The 12,033-nt window shown below is 39.3% G+C and overlaps 1 pseudogene; it reads left to right on the forward strand.

Annotated features, from left to right (window-relative positions):
- Positions 1-249: 249 nt before the first annotated feature.
- LOC121783269 lies at positions 250-9,920 on the forward strand (annotated as a pseudogene).
- The last annotated feature ends 2,113 nt before the right edge of the window (positions 9,921-12,033 follow it).

Raw genomic sequence — 12,033 nt, forward strand, 5'->3', positions numbered from 1 at the left:
ACAAATTTATTAAGGGAGGCCATTCCATATCTGTTCATATCTCATTGTGAATCCCTAACATATCTTATGAATATTTTAAATTTTCATCTGTACCTGATTCCCTATTAAGTGCAACAGCATTTTAATACGGGAAGGAAAATATATATGAAAATCAAAATTTAAGCTTGCGGAGCACGAGATTTGCGACCAAAGGTCGATTTAAATCATAATTAATTTATAATGATTATATGGAATCAATTAAACGATGACCCGTACATGCAAACACACTTCGTTGGCGCGAATCCGACGAAGAATACACTTCTCTCTCTCTCTCTTGTAAGCCTTGTCTACATAAAATCTGCGAATCACATTGAACCCTCACACCTCAACTCCGATGATGGGAAATTCTCCTAAATCAGGAATACAATAGTACAATTTCAGCCCTAGCTTTTGTATATCTGTCTCATGGAGTCCGCCACCGCGTTTCCGCAATACATCCCTCTTAATTCGAAGTATTTTTCGAAGCTTCTTTTTATTCTGTGTGTGGAGAATTTTCAATTGCGCAGGAAAAGGTCGTTTTCGGGAACGTGCAAAGAGGTGGACGTGGCGGAGGTACCGCCCCCCGGCGATGGATCGCTCTTCTAAATCATATTGCTCCAACCAACAAGAGGTCGGAGATTTCTTCTTTTTCTTGTTAAATTGTCTCTATATACGTTTCTGTCATGGTTTTGTTTTATCATTTCTTATTATTGTTATTGTGTTTTCTGCTGATGATTTTTGATCCAAGTGAATTAGGAATAAAAGGTCAAATTCGTTGACCTTTCGTAATTAGAGATTCAATTCGCTTATCTTTCGTAATTGGGATCGATTTATGATATTTTATCTTATTTATGTTCTTTTTTAATATTATTTCCCTTTAACCATTTATCAATTGCATGATATTTTATCTTATTTATGTTTTTTTTAATATTATTTCCCTCTAACCATTTATCAATTGCCTAAATTACCCCCTTCAAAATTTCCACGATACAGGTGAAGCTTCAGATGAATAATGTCGTTGCAACCAGTACTAAGAATATCCCTGTCGTGTGAGACAACAGTAAGAGTTTTCTTCCACCTGCATAAGTATTCTTCCAACCAGAGAACAACCCTGAGGTCCAGATGATTTGTAGGCTCATCCAATAGCAACAAAGTAGGCTGAACAAAAGTGCTCTGGCTAATGAAATTCTCATTCTCCAACCACCACTAATGGACCGTGTTGCTCGACCCTGCATATCTTTAGTAAAACCCAACCCAGCAAGAATTTTAGAAGCTTGAGCCTCAGCAGCATCGGATCCCATTAACTGCAACTTCTCATACAGTTCAGGCAGCTTCTCTGCCACATCATTACCTTCATCGTCATCTTCCTCACCGTCACCAGTGGACATAGTCGAGGCATCCTGCAAAGAAGCAACTTCTTGTCAAAGTCTGACAAGTTCTTCGTTGGCTGAATTTTTGATGAAGTAGTAGAATTTAGGTAAAAATTTGAATGGGGTAATTTAGGCAATTGATAAATGATTAGAGGGAAATAATATTAAAAAAGAACATAAATAAGATAAAATATTATAAATCTCTTATTATGAAGAATATGCATGCCTCGATCCCAAATTACGAAAGGTCAGCGAATTTAATCCCTAATTACGAAAGGTTAGCGAATTTAACCCCTTATTCCGAAATTTCTCATTAATGTTCAGCCGGGTGAAATTATTCCTAAGATGGAACTCTGAGGTTTGAGATCATGTTTATTTTCTTTGGTCTTGGTTCTAATAGATTTTCGGAATTATTCACCAATGTAGTTTTATGCTACACTGTTAACAAAACATTAGACTTTGAAGTAGTTATGGATTTCACCCCTATAAGAAATAAATTACAGGGATGGGTTTGTCTTAGGGTAAATTGATTCCCCTGTTTCTAAACAAGTGCTTTTGCAATTGTTTTGCTGTATATGAAAAACCTATAGCTACATGAAAAGAATCTGAAAACTGATTTCTGGATATTTGAAAGCAGCCTTGCTGAGATTAGCACATTTTCTCTGTTACGTGTACTACTTTTGCAATTCCCTTTCTGTTTCTCAGTGACACTCTATTTTCTTGGTCACTGAAGTAGGTAATTTGGTTTAAAGTAGCGACATTATTTTATAATGCACCTCCGTTTGGCATATTACGATGATTGTGTAAAGGGAAATGATCTCAAAAGTCAACGTTAGAGATGATTTTAGAGATCTCTGTATCTTGTTTGTTTCCATAGTTATCCTATTTGTGTACTTATCTATCTATACTTAAGAGACATAGTTGTAGAAGGACTATGAAGTCAGCTGCACACACTAACGGCGTATGCTTATACTAATACCTTTGTCTATCTATTCACTTCCCCGGTAACTGGTTTTGTGAAAGTAACCTTGCATCATCCATTAACCTATCATTCCAAATTTCTTGAAGGTTCCTGAAATAATAGATGTTGACATGTTAGAAGACGGTGATGATGCTTCCTTAATGGATAGTGAAGTTGATGGAAGTGCCAAAGGAAAGGTACTCTGAGTGCATGGCAATCCAGATAGCTACCCTCTTATAATTTTACTGTTGAAATAACAACCTATAATTCTCTTTTGAATTCGGTTTTACCTCAGTCGTGAAAAAATTATTGAAACAATTTATTTCTGTTTCTGAACAGAAAGTCCTCTCGAATTCTTCTGTTGGTGTTAGTGGTTTAGCAAATGAAGAATCTGGAGATGACATGGCAACATCAAATGTTGGTGCTGAAGAATTAGAAGATTATGGAGATGATTTCAGCTCTAGTTTATACTTTGGAGAGGATGAGTGGATGGATTCAGATTATGATGGTATGATTTATGATGACAATGATCATTTGGAAGCACATTTTGATAACATGGAGCTTCCACCTGGAGTCGAGGCGCCTGTCCCCTGGTTTCGGGGTTCTCCTAAAAATGATACACAGATCCCAGTCAAGGGCACAAGCACTTCAACACATTCAGGTTTGCAACTTATCTTTTCTAGTTTGATCTTATCTGAATGTCTATGGTTGTTGAAGTACTGCCAAAAAGAGGATCTTCAACTATGTTGAGCAGTTCACAGACAGGCATACAGATGGATGTAGGCAACTAAATATGAATCAAACGTACTTTCAAAATGGATAGATCCTATTGTAGTTTAGATGGCATCCTCGACCTGGGCACTACGGCCAGTCTGAGTTCACAAATCTGAGGGATTGTTTTACTCGTAGTTATGGGAATGAACCCTTTACTAGTACAAGGAACTAACCTGTGCATCCATACTATTGATGCCCGTCATTAAAACAATGTTTTGCTGCCCCCTATACATCCATGTTTTTAATGATTGGCACTTGTCAGTAATAGCTATTTGACAATTGACATCTAAACATGCCATCAAAGGAAAGCCACTTGGAGTCGGAAACTTTTACCTGTTCGGGAAGCCTGATATTTGGAACCTTCTTTTGGGTCCTTAAAAATTCATGAACTATAAATTAATTTTGATTTGCGATTAAAATTCTGCTCATAATGTAAGTTTGCATTTTCAACAGGGAGTTCACTGCAGACAGGGCAGGTAAAGGTGGTGGACAAAATGGTGTATAAGTTTGACAATTTTGCAAAATTTGACACCGTTGATGATCACTCGGATCATCACTACTCCACAAGAAAGTGTTCTGAAGTGGTGAGGGCGAGTCTGATGAGTACTTACTTAATCATGTCAATTGTGACATAAAATCTACTTAAAAATATATCTTTGATCTGTAGTATAGGCATCAAAGAACTGGGCGAAGAGAATACAAGAAGAATGGAAGATTCTTGAAAAGAATTTGCCAGTAAGTTTTACGAGTATATTTTGAATTTTATGACCAGCCTGTGAATGTGGTTTACACGGAAAAGATGAAACAATCAATCATCCCCGATCTATCCTTATGGCATAGCACACATCTCATCTGTCTTTCCATTATGAATTCATAATCTTTGATTACTCTTTGTCCACCAGCTGAGGTATATGTGAGGGCTTACGAATCAAGGATGGATCTTTTGAGAGCTGTGATAATCGGGGCAGAAGGAACACCGTACCATGATGGTCTCTTTTTCTTTGATGTCTACTTCCCCAGCAAATATCCTGCTATTCCACCCGTATGTTTCTCTTGATCCTAGACCCTCATGTTTATTATCTCCATCGAGCTGAAGATTCACTTCTTGCTCTCAATTTTTGGCAGGAAGTCTATTACCATTCGGGTGGTCTTCGAATCAATCCTAACTTGTACAATTCTGGAAAAGTGTGCCTTAGCCTTTTGAACACATGGAGCGGGAGCAGAAAGGAGAAGTGGATTTCGGACCAGTCAACCGCACTACAAGTGTTGGTCTCCATACAAGGAATGATATTAAATGCAAAACCCTACTTTAATGAGCCTGGGTATGAGGGGGAAATGGGAAAAAAAAAGAGGGGAGGATAGCTCCTCAGCGTATAATGAGAACACATTCATATATTCCTTGAAGACAATGATTTACAGCATGCAGAAGCCACCCAAGGTATGATTAGATCACACGTCTTTGCAAAATCGGCTTCATGTGTGTGTCATGCATGATATGCTCTTACATTGCTTTCCCTTGTAGCACTTTGAGGACTCTGTGGTGGGGTATTTCCGCAAGCATGCACGTTTCATTCTGGTGTCCTGTGTGGCCTACTTGAACGGAGCTGAAGTGGGCTGCCTTGTCAGAGGTGGCGTTCATGATGCTGACAAAGACAACAAGAGATGCTCGGACCAGTTCAAGGAGACGCTGGGGCAGTGCATCACTCATCTGGTAAAGACATTTATGGACATTGAAGCTGATGGTTGTCAGGAGTTCCTTGTAGAAATCGGTAATATTATTGCTTAATTATTCACCATGGTATAATACAGGATATATAGGCTAGAATATCGCTATACAAGGTAAGATATTAACTCAATTAAATCTTCCTAATTATGCGGTAGAGATACTCCGTAATCTTCTCATTCAATGCGTGATCTTCTCCTTGATTTTGTAGATGTTCCGGATCTCTTTCCAACACTCTTTCCAACACTCCCCCTCAAGTTAAGTGACGGGATCTCCAAAACTTAACTTGCCCAGTACTTCTTGGAAATTCTTTGCTGAGACAGCCTTAATCAGGATGTCTGCTAGTTGATCTTCAGATTTCACATATGAGATCTCCACTATCTTCTCTTCGAGGTTTTCCTTTATGAAATGTTGATCAATTTCGACTTGTTTCGTTCTCTCATGCTGCACTGGATTATCTGAAATGCTGATTGCAGCTTTATTATCGCATAGCAGCTTGCAAGTCTTCTGTGACTCCAAGTCCAATTCTCTCATCAACCTTCTAAGCCACAGTATTTCGGTCAAGCCACTTCGAATACCTCGGAACTCAGCTTCGGCACTTGAGAGTGCCACGACCTTCTGCTTTTTACTTCTCCAAGTTACCAAGTTCCCACCAACAAAGGTGAAGTATCCTCCAGTGGATCGTCTGTCCATCAGGTTCCCTGTCCAGTCTGCATCAGTATATCCGTGGATGTCTAGGTGCCCATTTTTCCGAAGTAGCACTCCATGTCCAGCAGTTCCTTTCAAGTATCGTACCACCCTAATCGCTGCTTCCCAATGTTCTTCTTGAGGACTGTGCATAAATTGACTGAGGACTCCTACCGCATAGGCAATGTCTGGTCTCGTATGGGATAAGTAGATGAGTTTCCCAACGAGTCTCTGGTATCTTCCCCGATCAGTAGGGTTCGCTCCTTTTGTGATTTGAAGCCCATGATTCTGAACTATAGGAGTGTCTGTTGTCCTACAGTCCAACATTCCTATCTCTGCCAAGAGGTCCAGTATATACTTGCGTTGACTGATAAAGATCCCTTTTCCATACCTAAGTACTTCGATCCCGAGAAAGTACTTGAGGTCACCCAGATTCTTCATTTCAAATTCCGCTGCAAGATGTCCCTTTAGTCGCTCTATCTCGGCGTCATCATCTCCAGTGATAATCATATCATCCACATAAATTATCAAACAAGTGATTTTCTCGCCTTCTCGTTTGATGAAGAGGGTGTGATCAGAGCTGCTTCGTTGATACCCATATTTCTTCATTACTTCTGTGAATCTGCCGAACCATGCTCTTGGGGATTGTTTTAACCCGTATAGGGTTTTGTTCAACTTACATACCTTCTCTCGCCCGAACTCCTCTGAAAAACCTGGTGGAGCTTCCATGTAAATCGGGTCTTTCAATTCTCCATGAAGGAAAGCGTTAGTGACATCATATTGATGGAGAGGCCAGTCTTTATTTGCCGCTATAGATAGAAGTACTCTTACAGTGTTCATTTTTGCAACTGGAGATAAAGTCTCAGAATAGTCAATACCTTGAGTTTGAGTGTATCCTTTCGCCACTAGTCGAGCTTTATACCGTTCAATACTTCCATCTGGTCTCCTCTTGATGGTGAAGACCCATCTGCACCCTACGGTATGCTTCCCTTCGGGTAGGGAACTGATCTCCCATGTGTGATTTCTCTGCGCTTCCTTCCAATGTTTGATTTTCATGGTTTTTCAAACGTTCTAGGTATCTCCTCCTCGTATAGTGCAGTCTGGAATGCCCTCGCCATTTTGGAGATATTAGCTTCAGCAAAGCTTGCTATTTAGTATCTACTTCTTCTTCCTATCCTCTCTGGTGAATATCTTTTGGGGGGGACTCCCCTTGTACTGCGCGGCAGAAGTACATACTGTCCTGTGTCTTGATCAATGGTGGTATCTTCCTCTGTATCAGGGGGGTTAGAAATAATAGTCGTATCCTCAGGAGGTGTGCCAGAGATTACCTCGGATTCCGGTACGGTTGGATCAGAGGGGCGCGGCGGAAGCGCTGAAGGGCTCGTTTGGTCCCATATCAAAGTGACTTGGCACATGCCACCGAAGGGAGTCGCTTTCTTGGGTCTCCCCCTGTCTCTCACTCTCCCTCTGAGTCCCAAGGTGGTAAAAGAATTCTGTTTCGAGGAAGTTGCAATTCATGGTAGTGATAATTTTCTTAGTTTTAGGGTCATAGCGTCTATAGCCCTTCTGAGTGATCCCATACCCCATAAATACACACTTAATTGCGCACGGAGAAAATTTAGTTCTTTCTTGTTTTGGGACGTGTACGTAGACAGTGCAACCGAAAATTTTGGGGGAAAGGGATAAGGCTGCAGGGATTTGTGTTAAGGTAGCCAGACGTTCCAAGGGTGTTTTTCAATGTAGTGTTGTTGTGGGGAAGACGGTTGAGAAGGTAAATAGAAGTAGCAACTGCTTCAGGCCAAAAAATTGGTGGGACTTTGGAATAAAAAAGAAGTGCTCGAGTCATTTCAAGGATGATCCTATTCTTCCTCTCTACTACCCCATTTTGTTCTGGTGTGTGAGGGCATGAAATTTGGTGGATTAACCCGTTAGCCTTAAAAAACTGAGACAACGAATTATTCACGAATTCCCTCCCGTTATCCGACCGTAGGATTTTAATGGTTGTTTGAAATTGGGTTTGGACCATTTTATAGAATAAAACAAATTTTTCAACCACCTCTGACTTATGTTTCATAAAATACACCCATGTAGCCCTACTGCAATCATCAACAAATATCACAAAGTATTTAAACCCTGAACTAGTACCAATAGGTGCTGGTCCCCACACATCAGAATGTATTAAAGAGAAAACAGTCTCAACACGTGTATCATTGTGTTTAAAGGAATTACGGTGGCTCTTGGCCAAAACACACGATTCACAAGAAAAGTCTTTAGGAACAAAAAGTTTGGGAAATAAAGATTTCAGATAACCTGGAGAAGTGTGACCCATTCTTCGGTGCCAGAGCCAAGTCTCCTGTTTGGATATGCGACTTGTGGGTTTTATAAGATTTCACAAAATCCCTTTTATCATAGGTCATGGTATCAGTGGCCCCACGGTCGAAAATCCACCCTGTATCATCAAATTCATCACAATCCCGGGCCTCAAAAGCATGTGACAAGGTTTCTAGGGGAGAAAACGAATTTTTACACAATATGGGGTCAGATTCAAGAAATCTCCTAGTCTGGGGGTCATTTTTTAAGGCTTTCTTAGTCTGGGGTTTAATTTGGGACACAGGCATAATTCGGGAACTTAATTGCAATTTATGGAAATTATGAGGATTCAATAGCAACTTAGAGTTAGGGTTGGGTTTAATCTTCCCCAACCCTTTACCTCCTTCGTCCGAGCCGCCTTCCATTTTTAGCGAGGCCACCATTGCCTCGGCCGTCCTTCCTCCTCCGCCGTCGCCACGTCGCCCTCCGCCGGTCTGGAGACCGCCGGCTTCGGGCTTCCGTTCCTGGGCTAGCACCGTTTCTCGGTTCCCTTCCACCCCTGTTCCATCACGATTTCGTCCACCGTCTCCAATCGCCATTTTCGCCTTTGTCGCCTTCTCCTCTTCCCACCAGTCGGGATATCCGATCAATTGGAAGCATGTGTCTTTGGTGTGTTTGTGCATTCCACAGTGGGAGCACCAAAGCTTCGATTTGTCCGGTTTAGAGTTTCCCCGGTGGCTGGTGTTCGGTCGTGGTGGCGGTGGTTGGCTGCGGTGTTGGGGTTGTGGCTGGCGGTGTTCTCTGGCTCCAAAGCCAAACCCTACTCCCGATGATGAGTCGTTTCCAGTAGCAACGGTGGGCGACTCGGACGCCGGTGACATGATTTTCAATCGAGCTGCCTCCCGTTTCACCCACCCGTACGCTTCATCGACTGAGGAATATGGATCCTCCTTGAGGATTTCACGTCTGACCCAATCGTATCTCTCGTGTAGTCCGGTGAGGAATTTGAATAATCTCAATTCTGACTTGATGCTTCGATATTGTGAGACTCCTTTATCGCAGCAATCAACCGTTTTGTGTGGGCATCGGTCGATATCCATCCATAATCCATGGAGTTTACTCCAATAGGCTTCTAAACTTGAGTCTCCCTGGATGACTCTGCTTGCTTTCTCTCGCAGGTCGTAAATCAGGTACGAATCGGCTGAGCTTGCGAAGGTCACGGCGAGCGTATCCCACAGGGACTTCGCCGTCTGATGATGCGCAAAGTCGGCTATGATATGCGTCTCCAGGTTGTCGATGATCCATGAGAAGACTATTAAGTCTATCTCCTCCCAATCGGTGTATCCCTTCTCTCCCGGTTTTGGTGGAGTCGGGATACCCGTGATGTGACGGTAGACTCCCCTACCGCCAATGGCTACCTTTATTAGGCGTGCCCACAGTGAGTAATTCGATCCATTAAGCTTGAAGGCCACGGTAACGCTTTTGCTTGATCTGATTTTTTCGACAATTGGTTCAATTCCATCTTTGTTTTCATCGGTCATATTGAATCTGGTTGATTCTCGCCGTTTCGGTCGAGAATTGTGTATTTGGGGCTAGGGCTATGATGATGTTTTTCTGAGCCAAACCTGCTCGGATGCCATGTAGAAATCGGTAATATTATTGCTTAATTATTCACCATGGTATAATACAGGATATATAGGCTAGAATATCACTATACAAGGTAAGATATTAACTCAATTAAATCTTCCTAATTATGCAGTAGAGATACTCCGTAATCTTCTCATTCAATGCGTGATCTTCTCCTTGATTTTGTAGATGTTCCGGATCTCTTTCCAACACTCTTTCCAACATTCCTAGCTGCAGCCAAGAAAGGTAGTAAAACGGAATAGCCACATCTGGTGTGGCCTTCACCTTATTGAGTTTATAGCTTGTTTCGTAGATCAGAATTTGCAATCGTGACACGATCAGCTTACGTCGTTGTGGGAAGTACATAACTTGGTTTCTCATGAAATTTTCTAGTAACAAGTCTATATTGACAGACAATACAATGCGTATATATAATTTTACCATTCTGTAAATTACTATGATCAGTTTAGGTGCATAATGTTGGAATGATGGAATCCGACTTGATCAGTTTTTAGACCTATTTATATTTTGTAATTTTAACTAGGGGTAACAAATTTTCTGTGGGGCTTATATATTAACAGATCCTAGTAATCGGTGTGAAACTTATATGCCTTCTAGATTTGAATCTTATTAGGAAAAAAGGATCATTAAATGGTTCCTCATATTTTTATTCAAACTCATAATATATTACTTTGAGATTAATCGACATATAAATTGAATTGGACTATATTGTCTATATTGTCTATGTCGAATAGGGGCAGACACACAAATATATGTTGATAGAGTTTACATGTTACTTTATCTGTTCCATGTTAATAAAGTCATTTTTCTATTTCAGAAAGTTCCAAGTTAATTGAGTCATTTCTATTTTTGGCAAAAAGTAATTCTCCCTTTTACTTTATTCTCTCTTCATATCTCTTACTTTTTCACCAACCATTTAACACACCATTCTTAAATTCCGTGCCGAAAATAAATACATCTATTAACAAGGAACGAAGGGAGTATAAAATTAAGTGAACTACATACTATCTAATCTTTCACTTTCGCACAAAAACAGTACATGTTCTTTGTCTAATATTGTTTTTGGTACCTAAAAATCACATTTTCATTTTCAGTACCTGATTCTAATTTTCACCCCCAAATATTCTCCAAAAATCACATTTTCACATTTTTGCCATGGAGAGTATTTTTGGGTATACATGAAAAGAGGACCTAAAATGGGTATACATGAAAAGAGGACCTAAAATGGGAGTAGTATATATATCTTCTCTCTTTCTCTTCTATACTTATTATTAATTATTACTAATATTATTATTATGATGTTATAAATTAATATTTAATTTATTTTTTAATACTCCATCCGTCCCATAAAAATATGTGCACTTTCCATTTTCGTCTGTCTCATTATGTGTATGTGCATTCCATTTTTGGAAAGTTATATCAATTTAATAATATAGGTCTCACTATCCACTAATACTAATTTAACCATCATTCTCCTCCTCTCTCTTAGAGTGTCCACAATAAGGCCGCCGCTGCGGTGGAGGAAGAGCCGCGTATGCCGCGGTGTGGTGGCGGAGACGGCGGTTGATAAATAATGTGATAAACAATGTGCTTTTTATTTTGTGGCAGTGATGATGTGGCGAAAGAGTTTTTTTTGTGGCTGTGATAACTAGGCAAACAAGTTTTATTGTGGCTGTGGCGTGACTGTTCCGCCTATTGTGGACACTCTTACTTTACCATACTATTTTGCTCCCCACTTACTTTACCAATTTTGTCTTAATTCCTGTGCTATATCAATTGTCATATTTTTGTGGGACGGAGGGAGTATTATTCAAATTATGAATCATACTTAATTATAGTTATTGATTTAATTATATTTAATTATTATTATATTATTATAATATTAATATCTCGTAATTAATAAATAATTATAATATACTACTTATTTAAAATATAAATTATATAATATTGAATTATACTAATAATTATTACTATTATTTTATCTTATTAATAACTAATCAATATAGTCTTATAAAATTTAAAATTATGAATTATATTTATAACGATATAAAATAATGAAATATTTTTAGTTAGGTGTTTTAGTCCTAAAATGATATAAAAAATTAAATTAAAAATATTCAATTAATTCAGATGAAAAAATCATATGTTTAGTACTCCCTTCGTCCCTCTGTAGTAGATGTATTTCTTTTCGGTACGGGATTTAAGAAAAATTATTTTAAATGAGTTAACTTAAAAGAGAATAAAGTAGAAAGGAGGAAGGTAGAGAGATGAAGAGAGAGTAAAGTACTTTTTGCCAAAAAATGAAATGACTCAGCTACAGTGGGACAACCCAAAAAGGAATACGACTCAGCTATTGTAGCACCCCAAAAAATTTGTGACTTTTTGTTTTATTAATGTGGATGTTGAATGAGAATTTCTTTTATGGAATTTGATTTCTATGTGTTTGAGTTAACGATGTGAGATAAGTTGTTGTGAGATATGTGGAATAATGGTGAATTATTTATCCAATGTGTGGATTAAATTAAATGGGATCATGCATTTTT

Source organism: Salvia splendens, chromosome 21 (genome assembly GCF_004379255.2).
Source record: "Salvia splendens isolate huo1 chromosome 21, SspV2, whole genome shotgun sequence".
Taxonomy (NCBI): domain Eukaryota; kingdom Viridiplantae; phylum Streptophyta; class Magnoliopsida; order Lamiales; family Lamiaceae; genus Salvia; species Salvia splendens.